Raw genomic sequence first — 26344 nt, forward strand, 5'->3', positions numbered from 1 at the left:
ATAGGAGTGAGGTCCCTGCTCAAAGAGCTTACAATCTAGAAAAAAAAATGTCTTCTATTTCCTTCAGTTCCTTTATTAAACGTTAAACAAGTAGATAGTACCGCATAAGTTAAGGTGGGCTCTGACTCTACTGGACCAGTCTTACACTGAAGGAGGCAAACCCAAATTCGTTTTTCCTCCATTATATTCAAATAAAACCCATTTTCTCGAGACCCTCCTACAAAGCAACGCTAACATAATTATTTTTTTTTATCGAATACTGTATTAGCCTGTATGTAAATTTTCTATGTAATAAACAGATGGATGGTTTTCTGGATTTGTTGAAGTCACTCCATGTATTCTGCTTTCTGTCCTGGCTATTAGCATGGCAGACAGCATCACTTACAGGGCCAGACTGTGATTACAAAGCAGCGCAGCAGAGACCTCACCAGCCTACATATGACATCACGTAAAAACAGTGGTGCTCAATGCATGCTGCGGAAAATTTCGCTTTACTTGGTCATGCCCCTAATATAAGAAAGGGAATAAAAGTAGAACACAGAAATGCCTCATCTCATGGTCAGGTACATATACAATGCCATGCAAAAGTATTCACCCCCATTGAGTTTTTTCATGTTTTGGTGCCTTACAACCTGGAATCAACATGGATTGTTTGAGGATTTGCATGATTTAATTTACAGAACTTTGAAGATTTTTTAATTTTTATTTTTTATGTGAAGCAAACAACAAATAGGACAAAATAACAGAAAAAGTCAATGTGCATAACTATTCACCCCCCTAAAGTCAATACTTTGTAGAGCCACCCTCTGCAGCAATCACAGCTCCAAGTCGCTTTGGATAATTCTCTATGAGCTTGCCACATGTTACCACTGGGATTTTTGCCCATTTCTCCTTGCAAAACTGCTCCAGCTCCTTCAGGTTGGATGGTTTGCGCTTGTGACCAGCAATCTTTAGGTCTGACCACAGATTTTCTATTAGATTGAGATCTTGGCTGTGACCAGGCCTTCCCAACATATTTACATGTTTCCCCTTAAACCACTCAAGTGTTGCTTTAGCAGTGTGTTTGGGGTCATTGTCCTGCTGGAAGGTGAACCTCCGTCCTAGCCTCAAATCACGCACAGAGTCGGCCAGGTTTTGCTCAAGAATATCCCTGTATTTAACACCATCCATCTTTCCCTCAACTCTGACCAGTTTCCCAGTCCAGGCTGCTGAAAAACATCCCCACAGCATGATGCTGCCACCGCCATGTGTCACTGTGGGGATGTTTTTGGTGTTCTTTGGGTGATGCGATGTGTTGGGTTTGCGCCAGACATAGCGTTTTCTTTGATGGCCGAAAAGTTCAATTTTAGTCTCATCAGAGCAGAGCACCTTCCTCCATACATTTTGGGAGTCTCCCACATGTCTTTTCGCAAACTCACAACGTGCCTTTTTGTTTTTTGCTGAAAGTAATGGCTTTCTTCTGGCCACTCTGCCATAAAGCCCAACTCTATGGAGCGTACGGCTTATTGTCGTCCTATGTACAGATACTCCAGTCTCTGCTGTGGAACTCTGCAGCTCCTCCAGGGTTACCTTTAGGTCTCTGTTCTGCCTCTCTGATTAATGCCCTCCTTGTCCGGTCCATGAGTTTTGGTGGGCGGCCGTCTCTTAGCAGGTTTGCTGTTGTGCCATGTTCTTTCCATTTGGTTATGATAGATTTGATGGTGCTCCTGAGGATCATCAAAGATTTGGATATTTTTTTATAACCTAACCCTGACTTGTACTTCTCAACAACATTGTCCCTTACTTGTTTGGAGAGTTCCTTGGTCTTCATGGCAGTGTTTGGTTAGTGATGCGTCTTGCTTAGGTGTTGCAGCCTCTGGGGCCTTTCAAAAAAGGTGTGTAAATGTAATGATGGCCATCATTTCACTAATTATGTGACTTCTGAAGGTAATTGGTTGCACAAGAGCTTTTTATGGGCTCCCTAACAAAGGGGGTAAATACATACGCACATGCCAATTTTCTGTTTTCTATTTCTGAACAATAGTTTTATTTATATATTTTTCTCATTTCACTTCACCAGACTATTGTGTTCTGATCCATCACATTAATTTCAGATTAACAAAACATTGAATTTAAGGCTGTAATGTAACAAAACACGAAAAAAGTCAAGGGAGTGAATACTTTTGCAAGGCACTGTATTATCCTCCCTTATAGCACCACATACTATGATAAAGCTCAAAATACCTCAGCAACAGCATCTGATCTCACAGCACAGCACAAAATACCTCCCCAACAACATCCAATAACACCATGCACATCCTAGTCCACTTACCACCCCTCCCCACTGGCAGCAGTCTTGTCCCCTGACATCCCATCCCCCACTGGCAGCAGCATATTGTTGTACACAAGATTGTGACATCATCCATGTAGGCCCCTGTTTTAACAGTAAGTCCATTACCACTAGGTATAGAGACACCCTTGATTCCCTTGTCTTTTTGTAGTAGCGAGAGCAGTGGCTCCAAAACACAAATAAACAGAATGGCTAACAAGGGGCAACCTTGCTTGACTCCGGAAAACAAAGTGACAAAAAACCATTAATAAGAATTTGGCTGAAGGATTCTTTGTAGAGCAATGATCTGTTTTATTACAACATCTGGGAAGTTCATTTGCTTCAGAACCAACCAGAGAAACTCATGTGACACTCGGTCATATGCTTTGAGAAAGTCCAAGGATAGTATGGCTAGATCTTGGTTTCTCTCATTCTGATACCAGATACAGTCTCTTATTATGTTGAGATTTTCCCATACTCCTCTACCTGGGACTTCACATACTTGGTCTTTATGTATCACTTTGCCAATTACTTTTTTAATACGGTTCACAAGCAACTTGGCCATAACTTTGTAATCCGTATTTAGGAGTGTGATTGGTCTCCAATTTTCTAATTGCGATTTGTCGCCTTTTTTGTATAGTAATGTCACGATACCTTTCCTCCAAGATTCTGGCAACACTTCTGTATTTAAAGCTTCGATTTCTCAGCTTCAGGTAAATCTGTAGTTTGGTATTAAGATTTTTGAACCACAGTTTTTTCTCTTTTGCTTTTTTTATTCCAATTTTGAGGAAAAATCCTTTAGTTTTGGCTTTTGCATATTCCCACCATAGCAATATTGACGTGAACTTTTCTTTCCAACAAGTCCATTTCTTGTAGTTTTAAACAAATACTTTCTTTACATCTTCATCATTCAATAGATCCACATTTAGTCTCCATACGCCTTTGCCTTATCCACCTTCAGTTATTTGAATTTTGAGCTAGAAGCAACTTATGATTAGAGGAGATATTACCCTCCAGGGACATCGTCACAGGCTTCAGGACTTTTGAAATGAAGAAATAATCCAGTCTTGATTGAACTAAAAAGTTACTTCATGTGTATCCTGGTTCATTTTCCTTTACATTACTCCATATGTCAATTAAATTAAAGTCCAAAATCATATTTTTAAGTTGCTGCACTGTTTTGTCCCTTCTTCTTGCTTGCTCACCAGTTCTGTCTTCCTCTTTTAGGGCACAATTAAAGTCTCTGGCCATGATCACTGGTGATTGACCAGCTAAGAAAGGTTGTATGTCCTCTAGCATCTCAGCTCTTTCATGAAGTTCAGGTGAAGCTTATACATTAGTAATTTGATTTCTCTGCCATTAAAGTTCATATTTACTAAAAAAGCTCCGCCTTGAATCAATTGCATGTATGAAATGATTTGGCAAGTATTTCCTTTGAATAGTATTCCAACTCCAGTAGCTTTGTTATTGTTGTCTCCAGACCACAATGAAGGGCCCTGTGTCCAACTTTCCCTTAGGTCTGCATAGTTTGGGGAGTATTCTATTCCACATTCTTGTAAAAAAATGATGTTGCAGTTGACTGTCTCCAGATAAGCCAAAACAGCAGCTCACTTAGATGCGCCTTTAATACTCCTTACGTTAAGGGAGGAGATTTTTAGCGTATCAGACATTGTCCATTAAGAAAAAACTTCAAATAACAAAAAGTCTCTTTGCATACAAAAGCAGCTCTCTTTGTTGAGCTCGCTCGAAATTTCTCACTTTCTGTAAGATGAATTTGTAGGAAAGCATTGCGCATCAGGTCATTTCATCAGATGAACTACTTGACATAAATGGAACTAATGGTTCTAGTGATGCTAAGCTCTCAAACTGAAGACTGTGCATAGGATCAGATAAGGTCACGGTTGGTCTTAAGCCGCTGTCGCTCTCATCTGCACTTTGACGAGATGCTCTTTTGACACTGAGAACCTGTTCTTCATGATCACTCACTTTTTTTTTGTTTCTTTTGTCTGTAGGTCCATGGCTTCATCTCTTGCGATCGTCCCCTTCACTCCTGTGTCAGTAGCAGGTTCCCCTACCACCTTTGCAGGAGCAGATTTTCCAGGAGCACTCTTCATAGGATCCACTATTTTCTCCTTCATCAGCACTCTGGATGTTCCAAGTACGCTTGTAGTCTCAGGTTTTTCCGGTTCTTTCATAGCGGGTGCAGCTCCAGACTTTTTGGGGGCCTCCGGTTCTTTTGTAGGTCCCTTGCCTACGGAAACATCCACATATGACCGAGCTCTACCCCACTTCGGACAGTCTTTAAAGGCATGGCCTTCCATTCTGCACAGGTTACATATAATCACATTCTGACAGTCGGTGCTTTTATGCCCTGCTTGTTGGCACTTCCCACAAAATCCTGCCTCCTCTTTACAGTTGGCTTGTATGTGGCCAAATTGATGACACTTTCGACAAAATTCCGGCATCCCTGGATAATAAATGTACCCTCTGTCTCTTCCAATTGTGAAGCTTAATGGGGGAGATTTAATCCTCCAATTCCTCCAGGGTCCTCCCTGAAGGTGACAAAAAATGTATACTTTACGGTCCATAAGTCCGCTTTATTCATAAGCTTCCTTTCAGATTTCAAAGTTAAAGGGGTTGTCCAGGTTCAGAGCTGAACCTGGACATACCTCCATTTTCACCCAGGCAGCCCCCCTGACATGAGCATCGGAGCAGTTCATGTTCCGATGCTCTCCTTCAGTGCAGTTTCTAGGTAAAATTTCTCTCAGGGCGAGGGTCAAAAAAACTCCCCCCCCCCCCCCCCCCCCGGGTACGTCACGCAGTGCGTGAGGTACAGTGAGTGAGCGCCACCGCCCGCAGAGCCTGCCTGTGGGGGGACATTATTTTTAATAAGGATCACTATGGACATTATTTAGAATGGAGGCTGCTGTGGATGTCATTATAACTGTATAATGTCTGATAGGCCTAGTCCTGAGTTATATTACCCTGCCCTGTATAATAATGTACCCTGATACCCCTTAGTTATATTACTCCAGCGGGGTAATATAACTAAGGGGTATCAGGGATGGGTACATTATTATACAGGGCATGGGCAGGGTAATATAACGCAGCTCAGGACTAGGCCTATCAGACATTATACAGTTATAATGAGTAATGACACCAACAGCAGCCTCCATTCTAAATAATGTCCATAGTGATCCTTATTAAACTTAATGTCCCCCACAGTGACAGTGGCCCCCATTTTCATGTCTCCCACAGTGGCCCCCCCATTGTAATTAATTCCCCCCATTGTAATTAATGCCCCCCCCCATTGTAATAACCCCCATCCCCCCATTGTAATTAATGCCCCCCCAGACCATCACTCGCCTCACAGCAGGCATCAGCACTGCTCAGGGGCTCAGGGCGGGCGGTAACAGGCAGGCAGTGCGGCGCTCACTCACTCACTGTATGTCACGCGCCTGCGCCGCCTAGTGGGAGGATCAGGCGCGTGACGTCAGTAAGTCTGACCAGGGCCGGTGCAAGGATTTTTGCCGCCCTTGGCAAGATAAAAATTGGCACCCCCCCCCCCCCCCCTTATCAGATCCGGAATTGCGGACCCGGATCCGCAATTCCGAACCTGAAAAAAAATAGTACATGTCCTATTCTTGTCCCCAATAACGGACAAGAATAGGCATATTCTCTTAGTGCCGGCAATGTGCGGTCCGCAAAATGTAGTATTAATAACTAAACAATTAAATAATACACATATTGCATTGTCTACTTACCACCAGGACAATTAGATGATCTGGTCTCTGGCTGCAGTCTGGCTCTGCGGACTCCCTTGTCACTCTCTTCTCCCCCCCCTCCCTTGTCACTCTCTTCTCCCCCCCCCTCCCTTGTCACTCTTCTCCCCCCCCTCCCTTGTCACTCTTCTCCCCCCCCCTTTGTCACTCTCATTCTACTCCCCCCACCCCCCTTGTCACTCTCATTCTACTACTCCCCCCCCCTCCCTTGTCACTCTCATTCTACTACTCCCCCCCCTCCCTTGTCACTCTCATTCTACTACTCCCCCCCCCCTCCCTTGTCACTCTCATTCTACTACTCCCCCCCTCCCTTGTCACTCTCATTCTACTACTCCCCCCCCTCTTGTCACTCTCATTCTACTACTCCCCCCCCTCTTGTCACTCTCATTCTACTACTCCCCCCCCTCCCTTGTCACTCTCATTCTACTACTCCCCCCCCCTCCCTTGTCACTCTCAGTCTCATTCTACTCCCCCTTGTCAATGTTGTCACCTCTAATGTAGCGTGGCCGAGCTCTGTTCGCTCCGCGGTACAGGAGCTTTTGTTTCCTGTACCCGGCTGACAGGAAGTGCTCACTTAGTGTGCACTTCCTTTCAGTCCGGCCGGGTACAAGAAACAAATGCTCCTGTACCCTGGGCCGGACCGAACAGAGCTCGGCCACGCTACACTAACAACTCAGCAGTCTGCAGTGCAGGCAGGCTGCGCAGCACTGAGCCGGCCGCTCAGGAGGCTCAGCATGAGGGGCGCCGCCGGCCGGCCGCCCGATCCTTTAACGAATTTTTTTATTATTTTTATTTTTTTACCTCAAGGGCGCCCCCTGCTTCTGACAGCGCCCCGGGCGGCCGCCCGTCCCGCCCGCCCCTAGAAACGGCCCTGCTCTCCTTTGCCCTGCGCTAAATTGCACAGGGCAAAGGCATTTTTCTGAGTTCCGGTGACGTACCGGGGCTCTCTATGGGGCTGACAGGAACCCCGGTGACATCACCGGCACTGATGGGCGGGATCTGGCTCTGCCCTAGCCAGTAAAACGGCTAGGGCAGCGCTAAAGCCCGCCCCTCAGAGCCGGTGACGTCACCGAACACACCGCTGGGCGGAAGTTACCGCCCGGCAGTGTGTTATTGAAAACAAAAGAGCCCGTGCCCTGCGCGATCTAGCGCAGGGCACTGGAGCGCATCGGAGCATGAGATGCTCCGATGCTAGGCTCAGGGGGGCTGCCGGGGTGAAAATAAGGGTATGTCCGGGTTCAGCTCTGAACCCGGACAACCCCTTTAAACAATATCTCGAAAGAAAAAATTGAATGTCACATAAGGAAACAAAGGAATTGTACATGTGTACAATTAGTGGAACTTCCCCCGTCAAGTAGAGTAGAACAAAATTAAGTCCATGTAGAATAGGATCAGCGTGATGGATTTTCAGCTGCTCGTACAAGTTGTGACAACCCGAAAGATTATCAAATGTGACAATGTAAAACACCTTTCCTTGAATCGTTGAGAGCAAGAATGCTTCCCTTCTTCATGTCCAAAGTCTTTAGTAGAATGTCGTTCACAAAGAAAAATAGCTTGCCTTTCTTTTCTTCTTCTTTCGAGATTTCAATCTCCACACAATTTCAGATCCTCATTTCACCTGGGTTCGTGAAATTAACATTTGGTATACAGTACAGACCAAAAGTTTGGACACACCTTTTCATTCAAAGAGTTTTCTTTATTTTCATGACTATGAAAATTGTAGATTCACACTGAAGGCATCAAAACTATGAATTAACACATGTGGAATTATATACATAACAAAAAAGTGTGAAACAACTGAAAATATGTCATATTCTAGGTTCTTCAAAGTAGCCACCTTTTGCTTTGATTACTGCTTTGCACACTCTTGGCATTCTCTTGATGAGCTTCAAGAGGTAGTCACCTGAAATGGTTTTCACTTCACAGTTGTGCCCTGGCAGGTTTAATAAGTGGTATTTCTTGCCTTATAAATGGGGTTGGGACCATCAGTTGTGCTGTGGAGAAGTCAGGTGGATACACAGCTGATAGTCCTACTGAATAGACTGTTAGAATTTGTATTATGGCAAGAAAAAAGCAGCTAAGTAAAGAAAAACGAGTGGCCATCATTACTTTAAGAAATGAAGGTTAGTCAGTCCGAAACATTGGGAAAACTTTGAAAGTGTCCCCAAGTGCAGTCACAAAAACCATCAAGCGCTACAAAGAAACTGGCTCACATGCGGACTGCCCCAGGAAAGGAAGACCAAGAGTCACCTCTGCTTCGGAGGATAAGTTCATCCGAGTCACCAGCCTCAGAAATCGCAGGTTAACAGCAGCTCAGATTAGAGACCAGGTCAATGCCACACAGAGTTCTAGCAGCAGACACATCTCTACAACAACTGTTAAGAGGAGACTGTGTGAATCAGGCCTTCATGGTAGAATATCTGCTAGGAAACCACTGCTAAGGACAGGCAACAAGCAGAAGAGACTTGTTTGGGCTAAAGAACACAAGGAATGGACATTAGACCAGTGGAAATCTGTGCTTTGGTCTGATGAGTCCAAATTTGAGATCTTTGGTTCCAACCACCATGTCTTTGTGCGACACAGAAAAGGTGAACGGATGGACTCTACATGCCTGGTTCCCACCGTGAAGCACGAAGGAGGAGGTGTGATGGTATGGGGGTACTTTGCTGGTGACACTGTTGGGGATTTATTCAAAATTGAAGGCATACTGAACCAGCATGGCTACCACAGCATCTTGCAGCGGCATGCTATTCCATCCGGTTTGCGTTTAGTTGGACCATCATTTATTTTTCAACAGGACAATGACCCCAAACACACCTCCAGGCTGTGTAAGGGCTATTTGACCATGAAGGAGAGTGATGGGGTGCTGCGCCAGATGACCTGGCCTCCACAGTCACCGGACCTGAACCCAATCGAGATGGTTTGGGGTGAGCTGGACCGCAGAGTGAAGGCAAAAGGGCCAACAAGTGCTAAGCATCTCTGGGAACTCCTTCAAGACTGTTGGAAGACCATTTCAGGTGACTACCTCTTGAAGCTCATCAAGAGAATGCCAAGAGTGTGCAAAGCAGTAATCAAAGCAAAAGGTGGCTACTTTGAAGAACCTAGAATATGACATATTTTCAGTTGTTTCACATTTTTTTGTTATGTACATAATTCCACATGTGTTAATTCATAGTTTTGATGCCTTCAGTGTGAATCTACAATTTCATAGTCATGAAAATAAAGAAAACTCTTTGAATGAGAAGGTATGTCCAAACTTTTGGTCTGTACTGTATATACTGCCATCCTTCAGCTGGGTAATCACCTTCCAAGTCATCACTCTGAAGCTCTGACAACCCCTTGCCCAAGTCCAGTCAAGCCAGAAGTCTTAGGAAAAAGGCTGAGGAGAAATTAGACAGACCAAGACAGCTTTCTATTCAAAAGGAGAAAACCAGTAAGTCTCAAAATTGCTTTATTTATGTTGAATGGATTGGTGGACCTGCACACCTAGATCATTTTCATTAGGGTGACAAAAATCTTAAATAATTTTTTTGGGGATGCCAGTTATCTCTTCTCTCACTGCTTAGGAGGACTGCATAAAAATTTTGAGTTTTCTAATTGTCCTAACATTATATTCCATAACCTTTCTATACTGTTTTGTTATGTAAACTAATTTGCATAAATTTGGGCATATGGGAAAGACATGCAAATTAGCAGAAACTGCCTTGTTTTTCAGCTGAAATACTATTTGCATGTCTTTCCCAAATTCCCAAGTTTATGCAAATGAGTTTACCTGACAAAACTGTAGAAAGGTTATGGAATATAATGTTAGGACAGTTAAAACATTTTATGCAGCCCTCCTGAGCAGTGAGAGAAGAGTAAGCTGGCATCCCCCAAAAAATATATATATTTTTCTCACCCTATAGATAATGATCTAGGTGCACAGGTCCCCCAAGCCATCCAACCTAAATCAAGTAACATTGAGGCTCACTGGCTCTTTCCTTCTGGACAGAGAGCTGGTCTTGTATGCAGTCATGCACACCTGACCAGTTAGTCTGCCCTGGAGGCTGGTTTTTAAGTCAGTATAAAACTGAGTCTGCTTAACCGCCTCCGGACCGCCTAACGCAGATGTGCGGTCCGGAGGCGGCAGCCTTGCGCTCAACGACGCATATACGCGTCATCTCGCGAGGGCCGGGATTTCCTGTGAACGCGCGCACAGGAACGGAAGGTAAGCGAGTGGATCTCCAGCCTGCCAGCGGCGATCGCTCGCTGGCAGGCTGGAGATCCGAATTTTTTAACCCCTAACAGGTATATTAGACGCTGTTTTGATAACAGCGTCTAATATACCTGCTACCTGGTCCTCTGGTGGTCCCTTTTGTTAGGATTGACCACCAGAGGACACAGGTAGGTCAGTAAAGTCGCACCCAACACCACACTACACTACACCCCCCCGTCGCTTATTAACCCCTTATAAACCCCTGATCACCCATGATCACCCCATATAAACTCCCTGATCACCCCCCTGTCAGGCTCCGTTCAGACGTCCGTATGATTTTTACGGATCCACGGATACATGGATCGGATCCGCAAAACACATGCGGACGTCTGAATGGAGCCTTACAGGGGGGGTGATCAATGACAGGCGGGTGATCACCCATATACACTCCCTGATCACCCCCTGTCATTGATCACCCCCCTGTCATTGATCACCCCCCTGTAAGGCTCCATTCAGACGTCCGTATGATTTTTACGGATCCATGGATCGGATCCGCAAAACACATGCGGACGTCTGAATGGAGCCTTACAGGGGGGTGATCAATGACAGGCGGGTGATCACCCATATACACTCCCTGATCACCCCCTGTCATTGATCACCCCCCTGTATGGCTCCATTCAGACGTCCGCATGATTTTTACGGATCCATGGATACATGGATCGGATCCGCAAAACACATGCGGACGTCTGAATGGAGCCTTACAGGGGGGGTGATCAATGACAGGCGGGTGATCACCCATATACACTCCCTGATCACCCCCTGTCATTGATCACCCCCCTGTAAGGCTCCATTCAGACGTCCGTATGATTTTTACGGATCCATGGATACATGGATCGGATCCGCAAAACACATGCGGACGTCTGAATGGAGCCTTACAAGGGGGGTGATCAGTGACAGGGGGGTGATCACCCTGATCACCCCCTGTCATTGATAACTCCCCTGTAAGGCTCCATTCAGACGTCCGCATGTGTTTTGCGGATCCGATCCATGTATCCATGGATCCGTAAAAATCATACGGACGTCTGAATGGAGCCTTACAGGGGGGGTGATCAGTGACAGGGGGGTGATTACCCTGATCACCCCCTGTCATTGATAACCCCCCTGTAAGGCTCCATTCAGACGTCCGCATGTGTTTTGCGGATCCGATCCATGTATCCATGGATCCATAAAAATCATACGGACGTCTGAATGGAGCCTTACAGGGGGGGTGATCAGTGACAGGGGGGTGATCACCCTGATCACCCCCTGTCATTGATAACCCCCCTGTAAGGCTCCATTCAGACGTCCGCATGTGTTTTGCGGATCCGATCCATGTATCCATGGATCCGTAAAAATCATACGGACGTCTGAATGGAGCCTTACAGGGGGGGTGATCAGTGACAGGGGGGTGATCACCCTGATCACCCCCTGTCATTGATAACCCCCCTGTAAGGCTCCATTCAGACGTCCGCATGCGTTTTGCGGATCCGATCCATGTATCCATGGATCCGTAAAAATCATACGGACGTCTGAATGGAGCCTTACAGGGGGGGTGATCAGTGACAGGGGGGTGATCAGGGAGTCTATATGGGTGATCACCCGCCTGTCATTGATAACCCCCCTGTAAGGCTCCATTCAGACGTCCGCATGTGTTTTGCGGATCCGATCCATGTATCCATGGATCCGTAAAAATCATACGGACGTCTGAATGGAGCCTTACAGGGGGGGTGATCAGTGACAGGGGGGTGATCACCCTGATCACCCCCTGTCATTGATAACTCCCCTGTAAGGCTCCATTCAGACGTCCGCATGTGTTTTGCGGATCCGATCCATGTATCCATGGATCCGTAAAAATCATACGGACGTGTGAATGGAGCCTTACAGGGGGGGTGATCAGTGACAGGGGGGTGATCACCCTGATCACCCCCTGTCATTGATAACTCCCCTGTAAGGCTCCATTCAGACGTCCGCATGTGTTTTGCGGATCCGATCCATGTATCCATGGATCCGTAAAAATCATACGGACGTCTCAATGGAGCCTTACGGGGGGGTGATCAGTGACAGGGGGGTGATCAGGGAGTCTATATGGGTGATCACCCGCCTGTCATTGATAACCCCCCTGTAAGGCTCCATTCAGACGTCCGCATGTGTTTTGCAGATCCGATCCATGTATCCATGGATCCGTAAAAATCATACGGACGTCTGAATGGAGCCTTACAGGGGGGTGATCAATGACAGGGGGGTGATCAGGGAGTGTATATGGGTGATCACCCCCCTGTCATTGATCACCCCCCTGTCATTGATCACCCCCCTGTAAGGCTCCATTCAGACGTCCGCATGTGTTTTATGGATCCGTAAAAATCATACGGACGTCTGAATGGAGCCTTACCAGGGGGGTGATCAATGACAGGGGGTTGATCCGGGAGTCTATATGGGTGATTACCCCCCTGTCATTGATCACCCCCCTGTCATTGATCACCCCCCCTGTAAGGCTCCATTCAGAATTTTTTTTGGCCCAAGTTAGCGGAAATTTTTTGTTTGTTTTTGTTTTAGTTTTTTCTTACAAAGTCTCATATTCCACTAACTTGTGTCAAAAAATAAAATCTCACATGAACTCACCATACCCCTCACGGAATGCAAATGCGTAAACATTTTTAGACATTTATATTCCAGACTTCTTCTCACGCTTTAGGGCCCCTAAAAAGCCAGGGCAGTATAAATACCCCACATGTGACCCCATTTCGGAAAGAAGACACCCCGAGGTATTCCGTGAGGGGCATATTGAGTCCATGAAAGATTTAAATTTTTGTCCTAAGTTAGCGGAAAGTGAGACTTTGTGAGAAAAAAACAAAAAAAATCAATATCCGCTAACTTATGCAAAAAAAAAAAAATTTCTATGAACTCGCCAGGCCCCTCATTGAATACCTCGGGGTGTCTTATTTCCAAAGTGGGGTCACATGTGGGGTATTTATACTGCCCTGGCTTTTTAGGGGCCCGAAAGTGTAAGAAGAAGTCTGGGATCCAAATGTCTAAAAATGCCCTCCTAAAATGAATTTGGGCACCTTTGCGCATCTAGGCTGCAAAAAAGTGTCACACATCTAGTATCGCCGTACTCAGGAGAAGTTGGGCAATGTGTTTTGGGGTGTCATTTTACATATACCCATGCTGGGTGAGAAAAATATCTTGGTCAAATGCCAACTTTGTATAAAAAAAATGGGAAAAGTTATCTTTTGCCAAGATATTTCTCTCACCCAGCATGGTTATATGTGAAATGACACCCCAAAACACATTGCCCAACTTCTCCTGAGTACGGCGATACCAGATGTGTGACACTTTTTTGCAGCCAAGGTGGGCAAAGGGGCACACATTCCAAAGTGCACCTTTCGGATTTCGCAGGCCATTTTTTACACATTTTGATTGCAAGGTACTTCTCACACATTTGGGCCCCTAAATTGCCAGGGCAGTATAACTATGCCACAAGTGACCCCATTTTGGAAAGAAGACACCCCAAGGTATTCCGTGAGGGGCACGGCGAGTTCCTAGAATGTTTTATTTTTTGTCACAAGTTAGCGGAAAATGATGATTTTTCTTTTTTTTTCTTTTTTCCTTACAAAGTCTCATATTCCACTAACTTGCGACAAAAAATAAAAAATTCTAGGAACTCGCCGTGCCCCTCACGGAATACCTTGGGGTGTCTTCTTTCCAAAATGGGGTCACTTGTGGCGTAGTTATACTGCCCTGGCAATTTAGGGGCCCAAATGTGTGAGAAGTACCTTGCAATCAAAATGTGTAAAAAATGGCCTGCGAAATCCGAAAGGTGCACTTTGGAATATGTGCCCCTTTGCCCACCTTGGCTGCAAAAAAGTGTCACACATCTGGTATCGCCGTACTCAGGAGAAGTTGGGGAATGTGTTTTGGGGTGTAATTTTACATATACCCATGCTGGGTGAGAAAAATATCTTGGTCAAATGCCAACTTTGTATAAAAAAATTGGAAAAGTTGTCTTTTGCCAAGATATTTCTCTCACCCAGCATGGGTATATGTAAAATGACTCCCCAACTTCTCCTGAGTACGGCGATACCAGATGTGTGACACTTTTTTGCAGCCAAGGTGGGCAAAGGGGCACATATTCCAAAGTGCACCTTTCGGATTTCACCGGTCATTTTTTACACATTTTGATTGCAAAGTTCTTCTCACACATTTGGGCCCCTAAATTGCCAGGGCAGTATAACTACCCCACAAGTGACCCCATTTTGGAAAGAAGACACCCCAAGGTATTCCGTGAGGGGCATGGCGAGTTCCTAGAATTTTTTATTTTTTGTCGCAAGTTAGTGGAATATGAGACTTTGTAAGAAAAAAATAAAAATAAAAAATCATCATCATTTTCCGCTAACTTGTGACAAAAAATAAAAAGTTCTATGAACTCACTATGCCCATCAGCGAATACCTTAGGGGGTCTACTTTCCGAAATGGGGTAATTTGTGGGGTTTTTCTACTGTCTGGGCATTGTAGAACCTCAGGAAACATGACAGGTGCTCAGAAAGTCAGAGCTGCTTCAAAAAGCGGAAATTCACATTTTTGTACCATAGTTTGTAAACGCTATAACTTTTACCCAAACCATTTTTTTTTTGCCCAAACATTTTTTTTTTATCAAAGACATGTAGAACTATAAATTTAGCAAAAAATTTATATATGGATGTCGTTTTTTTTGCAAAATTTTACAGCTGAAAGTGAAAAATTTCATTTTTTTGCAAAAAAATCGTTACATTTCGATTAATAACAAAAAAAGTAAAAATGTCAGCAGCAATAAAATACCACCAAATGAAAGCTCTATTAGTGAGAAGAAAAGGAGGTAAAATTCATTTGGGTGGTAAGTTGCATGACCGAGCGATAAACGGTGAAAGTAGTGTAGTGCCGAAGTGTAAAAAGTGCTCTGGTCATGAAGGGGGTTTCAGCTAGCGGGGCTGAAGTGGTTATATAGCACCTACCAGTAGCCATTTGGCTCCAGGAGAAGTATATAGTGGGCTCAGCATGCATGTTGGTACTTGCATCCCTGGATCCGATGAAAGCTGTAATGGCACCGGACAGGGTTAAAAGCAGAGTGTGCTTGGCGTGCATGCTGTACCTGTGCTCCCTGGACTTTGTGTGGCTGTCATGGCCCATAACAGGTAGGAACTAGTGTTAGGGACCACTCATGGAGGCGACCTTGACGTGGTGAGTGGCTTATTACGCTTTGGCCAAAATGTACACTAATGCCTCATTCAACATCCAGCATAAAGGCAGGGCAGAGTGCGATTGCATTTGTGTTTTTGCGTTTGGTCTTGTATGTGTTTATAGTGCATAAGGTTGCCATTGTAAGGTATGCTGACTGTACCTGTCTCATGGATACATTGCTAGCTTGCACATACCTAGCTTTTGGCATACAGCTTTTGTGTGGTTGTCTGTTTATTGTATGCTACGTATAAAAATATTGTGCGCGCAATGCGTGCATATTACATTACTGATTTTTGTCATATATTTTGGCCAAAAAGTTGCGAATTCAAATATTGCCTATGCCGCTCATCACTAAAGGTTAATGCAAGACACTTACTAATGTATTGTGATTGTCCATATGGCCTCCTTTCCTGGCTGGATTCATTTTTCCATCACATTATACACTGCTCATTTCCATGGTTACGACCACCCTGCAATCCAGCAGCAGCTGTGGTCATGCTTGCACACTATAGGAAATAGCACCAGCCTATGTGCGCTCCCACAGCCCTGGCCACCAGAAAGGCTGGTGCTTTTTCCTATAGTGTACAAGCACGACCACCGCTGCTGGATTACAGGATGGTCATAACCATGGAAACAAGCAGTTTATAATGTGATGGTAAGATTAATCCAGCCAGCAAAAGAAGCAATTGTCATGGACGGTGTACAGGAAACAAGACAATGCAACATGCATATATGACTCACTGGATCCAAAGCTAAGGAACCAAAAGGGAGACCCCTGCACAAGACCTGGCACTTTCCCTGGCTGCTCAGCCTATGCAAAAATCCCAAAGGTGGATGGTTGCATATCCACGTACCTCGACTATATAACACCTGAACACCCTACAATAGTGAGGGGACACGACCACCGGCTCCCTACACCAGACACGGAGGGAGTCAGGGTCACCTGGGATCCAGCAAACAGAAAATAACAGATAAATGTAAAGTACTTAACTTAGTAGCAGACTGGGAAATAGGATCAGCTTGCACACACACTCCAGGAAGAAGTATAAGCCGCCCAGTAATGCATTATGGGGAGGAATTTAAAGGGAAGCAATCAGTCCAACTGAATGACAGCTGAGAGAGGCTAACAAGATGAGGAACTGAACACCACAACAAAGAAAACTCGAGGAGGTTCTGAAAGGCTTCTGTCAGAGCTTCTCAGCTGTCTGGTTGTGACAGTACCCCTCCCTCTACGAGTGGACTCCGGACACTCAGAGCCCACCTTCTCAGGATGGGACCTATGGAAAGCCCTGATGAGACGAGAGGCCTTAATGTCCGTCACTGGGACCCACATCCTCTCCTCAGGACCATAACCCTCCCAATGAACAAGGTACTGAAGAGAACCGCGGACAAGACGAGAATCCACAATCCTAGAGACCTGAAATTCAAGATTCCCATCAACCATATTCGGAGGAGGAGGCAAAGGCGAGGGTACAATGGGTTGAACATAAGGTTTCAATAAGGACTTATGAAAAACATTATGGATCTTCCAAGTCTGAGGAAGATCAAGACAGTAGGCAACAGGATTGATGACAGACAGGATTTTGTAAGGCCCAATAAACCTAGGACCCAACTTCCAGGAGGGAACCTTCAATTTGATATTCTTGGTAGACAACCACACCAGATCACCAACATTCAGGTCCGGACCAAGCACACGTCTCTTATCTGCCACACGCTTATATCTCTCACTCATGCTCTTTAGATTATCCTGAATCTTTTGCCAAATAGATGACAAAGACGAGGAGAATCTGTCCTCATCAGGTAAACCAGAAGACCCCTCTCCCGAGAAAGTCCCAAACTGCGGATGAAACCCATATGCACCAAAAAATGGTGACTTATCAGAGGACTCCTGACGACGGTTATTTAAAGCAAACTCAGCAAGGGACAAAAAAGAACACCAATCCTCTTGATTCTCCGCCACAAAACAGCGCAGATATGTCTCCAGATTCTGATTGACGCGCTCTGTCTGGCCATTCGACTGCGGGTGGAAAGCAGAAGAGAATGACAACCGAACCCCCAAGCGAGAACAGAAAGCCTTCCAGAATCTGGAAACAAACTGCGTGCCCCTATCAGAGACTATGTCTGAAGGAATACCGTGCAATTTGACAATGTGATCAATAAATGCCTGCGCCAGCGTCTTAGCATTGGGCAAACCAGGAAAAGGGATGAAATGCACTATGTTGCTAAAACGGTCCACCACCACCAGAATCACAGTCTTCCCCGAGGAACGAGGCAGGTCCGTTATGAAGTCCATGGACAGATGTGTCCAAGGACGGGAAGGAATGGGTAAGGGAAGGAGAGGACCTGATGGCCGTGAATGAGGGACTTTGGCACGAGCGCAAGTCTCGCAGGCTGCCACAAAACCCTCAACAGACTTACGAAGCGCAGGCCACCAGAATTTCAGAGCGATGAGATCCAGTGTGGCTCTTGCCCCCGGGTGCCCAGCAAGGACCGTATCGTGGTGTTCCTTAAAAATCTTGTGTCTTAAAGCGAGAGGCACAAACAACCTCCCAGGCGGACAAAGATCAGGAGCCTCTGACTGGGCTGCCTGCACCTCTGCCTCCAATTCAGAAAAAAGAGCAGAGACCACCACACCTTCAGCCAAAATGGGACCCGGGCCTTCAAAATTCCCGCCTCCCGGAAAACAACGTGATAGGGCATCTGCCTTCACATTCTTAACTCCAGGGCGAAACGTGACAACAAAATTAAACCTAGAAAAGAACAAAGACCATCTGGCCTGTCTCGGGTTCAGACGCTTGGCTGACTCCAAGTAGGCCAGATTTTTATGGTCAGTAAATACGGTAATAGGGTGTCTGGCTCCCTCTAGCCAATGGCGCCATTCCTCAAAAGCCAACTTGATGGCCAACAATTCCCTATCTCCCACATCGTAATTTCTCTCTGCGGAGGAGAGTTTTTTCGAGAAAAAGGCACACGGTCGCCATTTGGCAGGAGAGGAACCCTGAGACAAGACCGCCCCCACACCCACCTCAGAAGCATCAACCTCAACTATGAAGGGTAAAGAAATATCAGGTTGCACCAAGATGGGAGCGGAAGCAAAACCTTCCTTGATATTAGAAAAAGCCTTACGCGCCTCTACTGACCAAGAAGAAAAATCTACCCCCTTTCTGGTCATATCAGTGAGTGGTTTAACAATAGAGGAATAATTCAAAATAAACTTCCTGTAATAATTGGCAAAGCCCAAAAAACGCATCAGCACCTTCTGATTCTCAGGAAGCTCCCACTCAAGCACAGCGTGGACCTTCTCGGGGTCCATGCGAAAACCAGAAGCGGAGAGAAGAAGCCCCAGAAATTGAATTTCTGGAACCGCAAACACACATTTTTCCAGTTTCGCATATAATTTATTCTCCCGCAGGATGAGCAAGACCTGACGTAAATGTTCCTTATGAGTCTTGAAATCAGGGGAAAAAATTAAAATGTCATCCAAATACACTAATACAAATTTTCCCATCAAATGATAAAAAATGCTGTTCACGAAATGCTGAAAAACGGCTGTGGCATTCATCAAACCAAAAGGCATAACCAAATTCTCAAAATGGCCCTCAGGGGTATTGAAGGCCGTCTTCCATTTGTCTCCTTCTCTGACCCTGACCAGGTTGTATGCCCCTCTTAGATCTAATTTGGAAAAGACTTTAGCCCCAACAACCTGGTTAAACAGGTCCGGGATCAGAGGAAGCGGATAAGGGTCACGAATAGTGATACTGTTCAGCTCCCTTAAATCCAGACAAGGTCTTAAAGAACCATCTTTTTTCTTAACAAAGAAAAAACCAGCGGCAACAGGTGACTTCGAGGGTCGTATGTGTCCTTTTCTCAGACTCTCAGAGATATAAGCACGCATAGCGATCCTCTCAGGTTGGGAAAGATTGTGTAAATGAGATTTAGGCAGCTTGGCGCCTGGGATGAGATTAATAGGGCAATCGTACTCCCTGTGCGGGGGCAAATCCTGAAATCCACTCTCAGAGAAGACATCCGAAAATTCAGAGAGAAAAGATGGTACAGTCTTAGTAGCAACCTCAGAAACAGATGTCGTGAGGCAATTCTCTCTGCAAAAGTCACTCCAACCATTTATTTGCCTCGCTTGCCAATCAATGGTGGGGTTATGTTTAGTGAGCCAGGGTAGCCCCAACACTAGAGGAGTAGGCAAACCGCTAAGGACGAAACATGACACATCCTCAACATGAGCATCACTCACAATTAAACAGATATTGTGAACTATGCCCTTTAATGATTTCTGAGAAAGTGGAGCGGAATCAATAGCAAAAACAGGAATATCCTTTCCCAAAGTGTGCACCTGGGAACCATGAGTTATTGCAAATTGATTATCAATGAGATTGACAGCTGCTCCACTATCCACATAAATCTCACAAAAAATGCTCTTGCTCTCTAGCGCCACCCTAGCAGGCAGGACAAAACGGGAACTACAAGCAAACGGAAAACCTTCAATTTCCGCCTCAACCCTGCCAATAGTAACAGACGGAACATTTTTAAAAGATTTTTTCCTGTTTGTTTCTTTATTACTCCCAGAAAACTGCCTGAATCTCCTAGAGGGACAAACATTTGCCAAATGATTTATACCTCCACAACAAAAACAAACCCTCCCATGCGAGCTGAATCTTCTATTGTCAGAAGCAATCAACCCCAGCTGCATGGGCTCCTGCTCAGAAGGGGCTGACAGCGACCGAGACCCCTGCGCACAGAATGAGACCGCTGCACTGTCCTGGGACTGAGTATGACAGGAAGGAGATATCTCTCCTCTCTCTCTAAGACGCCTGTCAATACGAACGGCCTGAGACATAGCAGAGTCCAAGGAAATAGGCCTCTCATGAAAGGCAAAGGCATCTTTCAATCCCTCTGAAAGACCATGGCAAAATTGACTTCGGAGTGCAGCATCATTCCAACCAGTATCAGCTGCCCATCTCCGAAATTCTGAGCAGTATATCTCTGTGGATTGTTTACCCTGGCATAATAGACGTAGTCTAGACTCAGCCAGAGCAATACGATCCGGATCATCATATATCTGACCCAGGGCTAAAAAGAATACATCCACTGAATGGAGGGGCCGTGCCCCCTCCGGCAGCGAAAAGGCCCAAGACTGAGCGTTACCCCTGAGCAGCGATATAATGATCCCCACCCTCCGTTCCTCATCACCAGAGGAATGGGGAAGAAGGCGAAAATGGAGTTTGCAAGCCTCTCTAAAATGCACAAAATTCTCACTACCCCCGGAGAACGTATCCGGGAGCGAGATCTTAGGCTCAGAACAAACTCCATGAACGCAAGCTGAACCGGTCACTTGAAGCTGAGAAAAAGTCTTATGGAGATCAGCTACCTCCAATGAAAGACCCTGGAAGCGTTCAGCCAAAAGTGAAACCGGATCCATGCTTGAGACGGTTTTGGCGGCTTATAATGTCACGGACGGTGTACAGGAAACAAGACAATGCAACATGCATATATGACTCACTGGATCCAAAGCTAAGGAACCAAAAGGGAGACCCCTGCACAAGACCTGGCACTTTCCCTGGCTGCTCAGCCTATGCAAAAATCCCAAATGTGGATGGTTGCATATCCACGTACCTCGACTATATAACACCTGAACACCCTACAATAGTGAGGGGACACGACCACCGGCTCCCTACACCAGACACGGAGGGAGTCGGGGTCACCTGGGATCCAGCAAACAGAAAATAACAGATAAATGTAAAGTACTTAACTTAGTAGCAGACTGGGAAATAGGATCAGCATGCACACACACTCCAAGAAGAAGTATAAGCCGCCCAGTAATGCATTATGGGGAGGAATTTAAAGGGAAGCAATCAGTCCAACTACATGACAGCTTAGAGAGGCTAACAAGATGAGGAACTGAACACCACAACAAAGAAAACTCAAGGAGGAGGTTCTGAAAGGCTTCTGTCAGAGCTTCTCAGCTGTCTGGTTGTGACAGTAATATGGACAATCACAATACATTAGTAAGTGCCTTGTATTAACTTTCTCTACACGATAAATGCCACTTGCTGAAGTGAGACAACCTCTTTAAGGACCTGTGATGATGATGTTATCACAGGTCCTTCAGGTTTCTTAGGCTTGGAACTGCACTAAATGCTGTAGGGATTGGACAATTAGTGCAGTTCCTGTATAATTATGTCAAAAATAAAGAAAATTGTTTTTCATGAATATCGAGTTTAAAAAAATATTTCTGATGGAAGTGTCCCTTTTAATTCTTAACTGCAAAATCCCTCAACCCTCAGTAAACAAATGTAGCATAAACTGTAAGGGCTCATTCAAACGACCATATGTGTTTTGTGGTCCACAAATTGTGGAACCGCATAACACAGATACCAGCGCGCAGCCAGCCCTATGATAGAAATGCCTATTCTTGTCCGCAATTGGAAGAATAGGAGATGCTATATCTTTTTTGTGGGTCGCGGAAAGGAAGTACCGATGTGGACAGCACCAGCATGTTTTGCTGTCCCATAAATAGGCATAAATACAGTCGTGTCAATGAAGCCCTGACTGTGATAACTAACTGCGGTAATTATGTTCCATGACCACCAGAGGGCAGTATAGTAGTGTTTAAATGTACTCGGCTTAGAAAGGGAATCTCATTTGTTTAACTCTTTGGCTACCGGAGGTTTTTTTTGTTTTTGCCTTTTCATTTTTCTTCCCTATTTTCCGTGAGCCATAACTTTTTTTTATATTTTTAGTCACATAGCTGTATGAGGGCTTATTTTTTGCAGGACAAGTCGTACTTTCTAATGCCATCATTAATTAAGGCATAAAATAAAGTGGAAAGCGGGGAAAAAATTCCAAATGGGGTGGAATTGGGGAAAAAAAACGCAATCCCTCCACCATTTTACGGGTTTTGTTCCCACGCCGTTTTGTTTACGGCATGCCCTTCATTCTCTTGGTCAGTACAATTACAACAATACCCCATATGTATAGGTTTTTTGTGTATAAATAGTGTAAAAATAAATGTAAACTTTGAGACTTTTTTTTTACATCACCATATTCTGACCCGAATAACTTTTTTATACTTATGTCTACTGAGCTGTTTAGGGCTAATTTTTTGCGGGAGAACTCATAGTTTTTATTGATACCATTTTGAAGTGTTCATGACTTTTGGATCACATTTTATTTCATTTTTTGTGGTAAGAGAAGCCATGAAAAAATTGCAAATCTGCCATTTTGACCCTTTTTTCCATTACTTGATTCGCCGTATTGGATTTTTTTTTTTTGATTTTAATATTATGGGCGTTTTTGGTTGTGGTGATACCCAGGATGTTTATATTTATTGGTATTTATTTTATTATTTTTATTATACGGAAAGGGGGGTGATTTAAACTTTAATATTTATTTTATTTTATATATATATTTTAACTTAAAAAAAAAAGATTTATCATTATTTTAAGGCTCATAAATTACCTTAAAAATTATGTTTTTTAATTTTGACCTATAAGGGATTTAAAAAAATGACAATTTCTTTGCATTTTGCTCATTTCTTATGTTGGGTGGCCAAAATAAGAATTGCAGCATTAATGCTCTGAATTTCTTCATAGAGACTCAGCGCATTCAGCGCATGTACTGAAGTCCGGATTGGACGCACAGGGCTTCAGTACTAAGCCAGGAAGCACGAGCTTCCGGGTTTTTGCGCATTTAGGTGCCGTGATCTCACTTGATCACGGCATCTAAAGCATTTAATTACCCCGATCGGCATTATTGCCAGTTGCTGTAATTAGCCGCAGGTCTCTGCTGTCTGAAACAGCAGAGACTTGCCGGCCATGACGCCCGCTGCACGCGCGAGCGGGCGTCATGCTTGCACAGCGCTACCAGCGCCGTACATGTACAGCGCTGGTAGTGAAAGGGTTAATTGTTTACACATGAAATAATGTATATTTACAAAGGACCTTCACCAATGCAAAATGTAACCTTTACTGATATTAAAAATAACCCCAAATCTGCTCTCACACTTGCATGTAGGACTTGTGTGAGGGCAAGATATTATTTTTCCGCAGCCTACCCAGACTACCAGTTAAAAGTGTTTTATTGGTACATGTTGGGTTATTTTTAATATTACCAGTAAAGGTTATGTTTGTCACTGGTGAAGGTGCTTTGCGAATATATATAACTTATTTACACTAGTGACTGACTTGGATTACTGACATCCTTATTGATCAGAACTGTGATTTACACATGAAATAAGCAAGGAAAGAACTTTATTGTATAAACATTGGGGTAAAATTAGTAAAACTGGTGCAAGGGAAAATGGGTTTAGTTGCCAATAGCAACAGATTGATAATTTTATTTTCCAAAGGAGCTCTAAAAAATGACCCCATATGTTCTTTTCTTTGTATGCTTCATTTTTGCATCTATGAACATAGAGCTGATGTAAAAACACTCCAGTTTTGTCTCATCTGTCCTAAAGGACATTCTCCTAGAAGCTTTGTGACTTGTGAATATGCATTTTGACAAATTCCAGTCTCACTTTTTTATAATTAGTTTTGAACAGTTGTTTCCTCCTTAGGCCGTCTTCTGTTTCTGTTTCCACTTTGGCTAAGACAGTGATGGATGGTGGGATCTGACACACTACAGTGGCGCACCTACAGAGGGGGTCTGGACCCCCCTAGAATAACCAGACAATATTATTATTTTTTTATGCTTCAGGGCCGCACCGCCGATCACCACAGGCGGCGCGGCCCTGGATGTAATTGTGGAAGCGGGGGGGGGGGGGCCGGGCCGGGGGGGCAGGAGGCAGGAGATGAGCGCTTACTTTGTGGAAGCGCTCATCTCCATATCTAATCCATCTGTATCGCCGTCCTAAAGGGGCTTTTTTTTTATTGACACATTATGGGGGCACTATAGGGGAGAATGGCACTATGGGGCATCTGGTGGCATTATAGGGGCATTTTTTTACTGGCACATTATGGGAGGCACTATAGGGGAGAGCGGCACTATGGGGCATTATTTGGGGGCACTATGGGGGAGAGGAGCACTATTGGGGCATATGGTGGCACTTATAAGGGGAATTTTTTACTGGCATATTATGGGGGACACTATGGGGAAGGGGGAGAGGAGCACTATGAGGGCATTTACTGGGGCACTATATAGGGGTATTTTATACTTTACATTATGGGGACATTAGCTCAACAGCGGGCACTAAGTGGGGGTATTTCATGTACTGTCATATTGTAGAGAGAATTATTAGTACTAGGAGGTATTATGCAGAGCTTCGCTACTACTGGGGGGCTATGAGGAACATGATTACTAGTATGGGCACTATAGGGGCATTATTACTACTAAGTGTGCTCTGGCAGATAATTATTTCTATTTTGGGGAGCCCTGTTACTTTGGGGGGCACCCTGCCACAGTATCAGCTTAGCACAATAATTTTTGGGGGACATTATCTTTATACTATTAGTGTCTGGGCGCAGTTATGTTTTAGAGCACTGTGTGCCAATAATTGTTGAAGGGGGCACTATCTGTGTGGTAGTAGTATTTCCAGGGGGACTGTTTCTGCAGTATAGTATTGGGGGCACAGCGGGCACAGTATTGGGGCACTATCTGTGTGGTAGTAGTATTTCCAGGGGGACTGTTTCTGCAGTATAGTACTGGGGGCACAGCGGGGGCACAGTATTGGGGCACTATCTGTGTGGCAGTAGTATTTCCAGGGGGACTGTTTCTGCAGTATAGTATTGGGGGCACAGCGGGGGCACAGTATTGGGGCACTATCTGTGTGGCAGTAGTATTTCCAGGGGGACTGTTTCTGTAGTATAGTACTGGGGGCACAGCGGGGGCACAGTATTGAGGCACTATCTGTGTGGCAGTAGTATTTCCAGGGGGACTGTTTCTGCAGTATAGTATTGGGGGCACAGCGGGCACAGTATTGGGGGTGGCAGGAAAGGGTGTTCAGAAGATGTGAAGATGATGGAAATGTGGGAAACTAATGTCTGTTTGTCAATCTCTGCAGAGATGGGAGATGGCAGAAAAATCATCATGGCGGTCTGGTCTGAATGGAGAAGATGAGGAAAGAGAACGTCTACAACAAAGGTGACATCACTGGATGTAAGAGGTATGGGGCGCTATGTAGGAGAGGAGATGCTCCGGCTCCTCCCGCTGCCATTTGCAGAAGGAGGATTCAGAGAAGGGTGAGGACTTTTAATAATGGGCGGGGCTAAAAAATTGGCGGCGCACTTCGTGGGTCGCATTGTTGTATTCCTACAGAGCTGTTAGAATCGCCAAGTAAAAGAATCAGCACAACACACTACACCCCTTCCCTGCATTTTTAAATATAAAGGGGGCTTTGAAAAATTGAATTAGCACAGCACACTACACATGCCACATTTTTTGGCCTTTTGGACCCCCCCTAGACAAAATTCCTGGGTGCTCCCCTGGACACACATCTACCTTGACCTTGGCGTTCAACTCTAATCTCTTTGGAAGTTGTTCTGGGCTCCTTGATTACCATTCGTATTATCTGTCTCTTCAATTTGTTATCAATTTTCCTCTTGCAGCCTGTCCAGGGAGATTGGCTACAGTCCGATAGACCTTAAACTTCTGAATCAAATGTGTAGTTACAGGACCATCAAGCTGCTTGGAGATGGTCTTATAGCCTTTACCATTATTATGTTTGTTTAGAATTTTATTTTTAATCTCCTGAGACAACCCTCTCCTTGGTTTTCTTGGTCCATGTTCAAAGTTGTACACACCATGATACCAAACAGCACAGACTACTTTTCACTCCATAAATTGGCAGACTGA

At 44.8% G+C, this 26344-nt stretch overlaps 1 long non-coding RNA gene across 1 annotated transcript; it reads left to right on the top strand.

The window, feature by feature from the left end:
- Positions 1 to 2740: 2740 nt before the first annotated feature.
- LOC122932612 lies at positions 2741 to 25602 on the top strand. Its single transcript, XR_006388324.1, has 4 exons — positions 2741 to 3021; positions 3536 to 3630; positions 4321 to 4466; positions 25554 to 25602. It is a non-coding gene; the product is annotated as an uncharacterized LOC122932612 (long non-coding RNA).
- The last annotated feature ends 742 nt before the right edge of the window (positions 25603 to 26344 follow it).

The sequence above is a fragment of the Bufo gargarizans genome, chromosome 3 (genome assembly GCF_014858855.1).
Source record: "Bufo gargarizans isolate SCDJY-AF-19 chromosome 3, ASM1485885v1, whole genome shotgun sequence".
In the NCBI taxonomy this organism is placed as follows: Eukaryota; Metazoa; Chordata; class Amphibia; order Anura; family Bufonidae; genus Bufo; species Bufo gargarizans.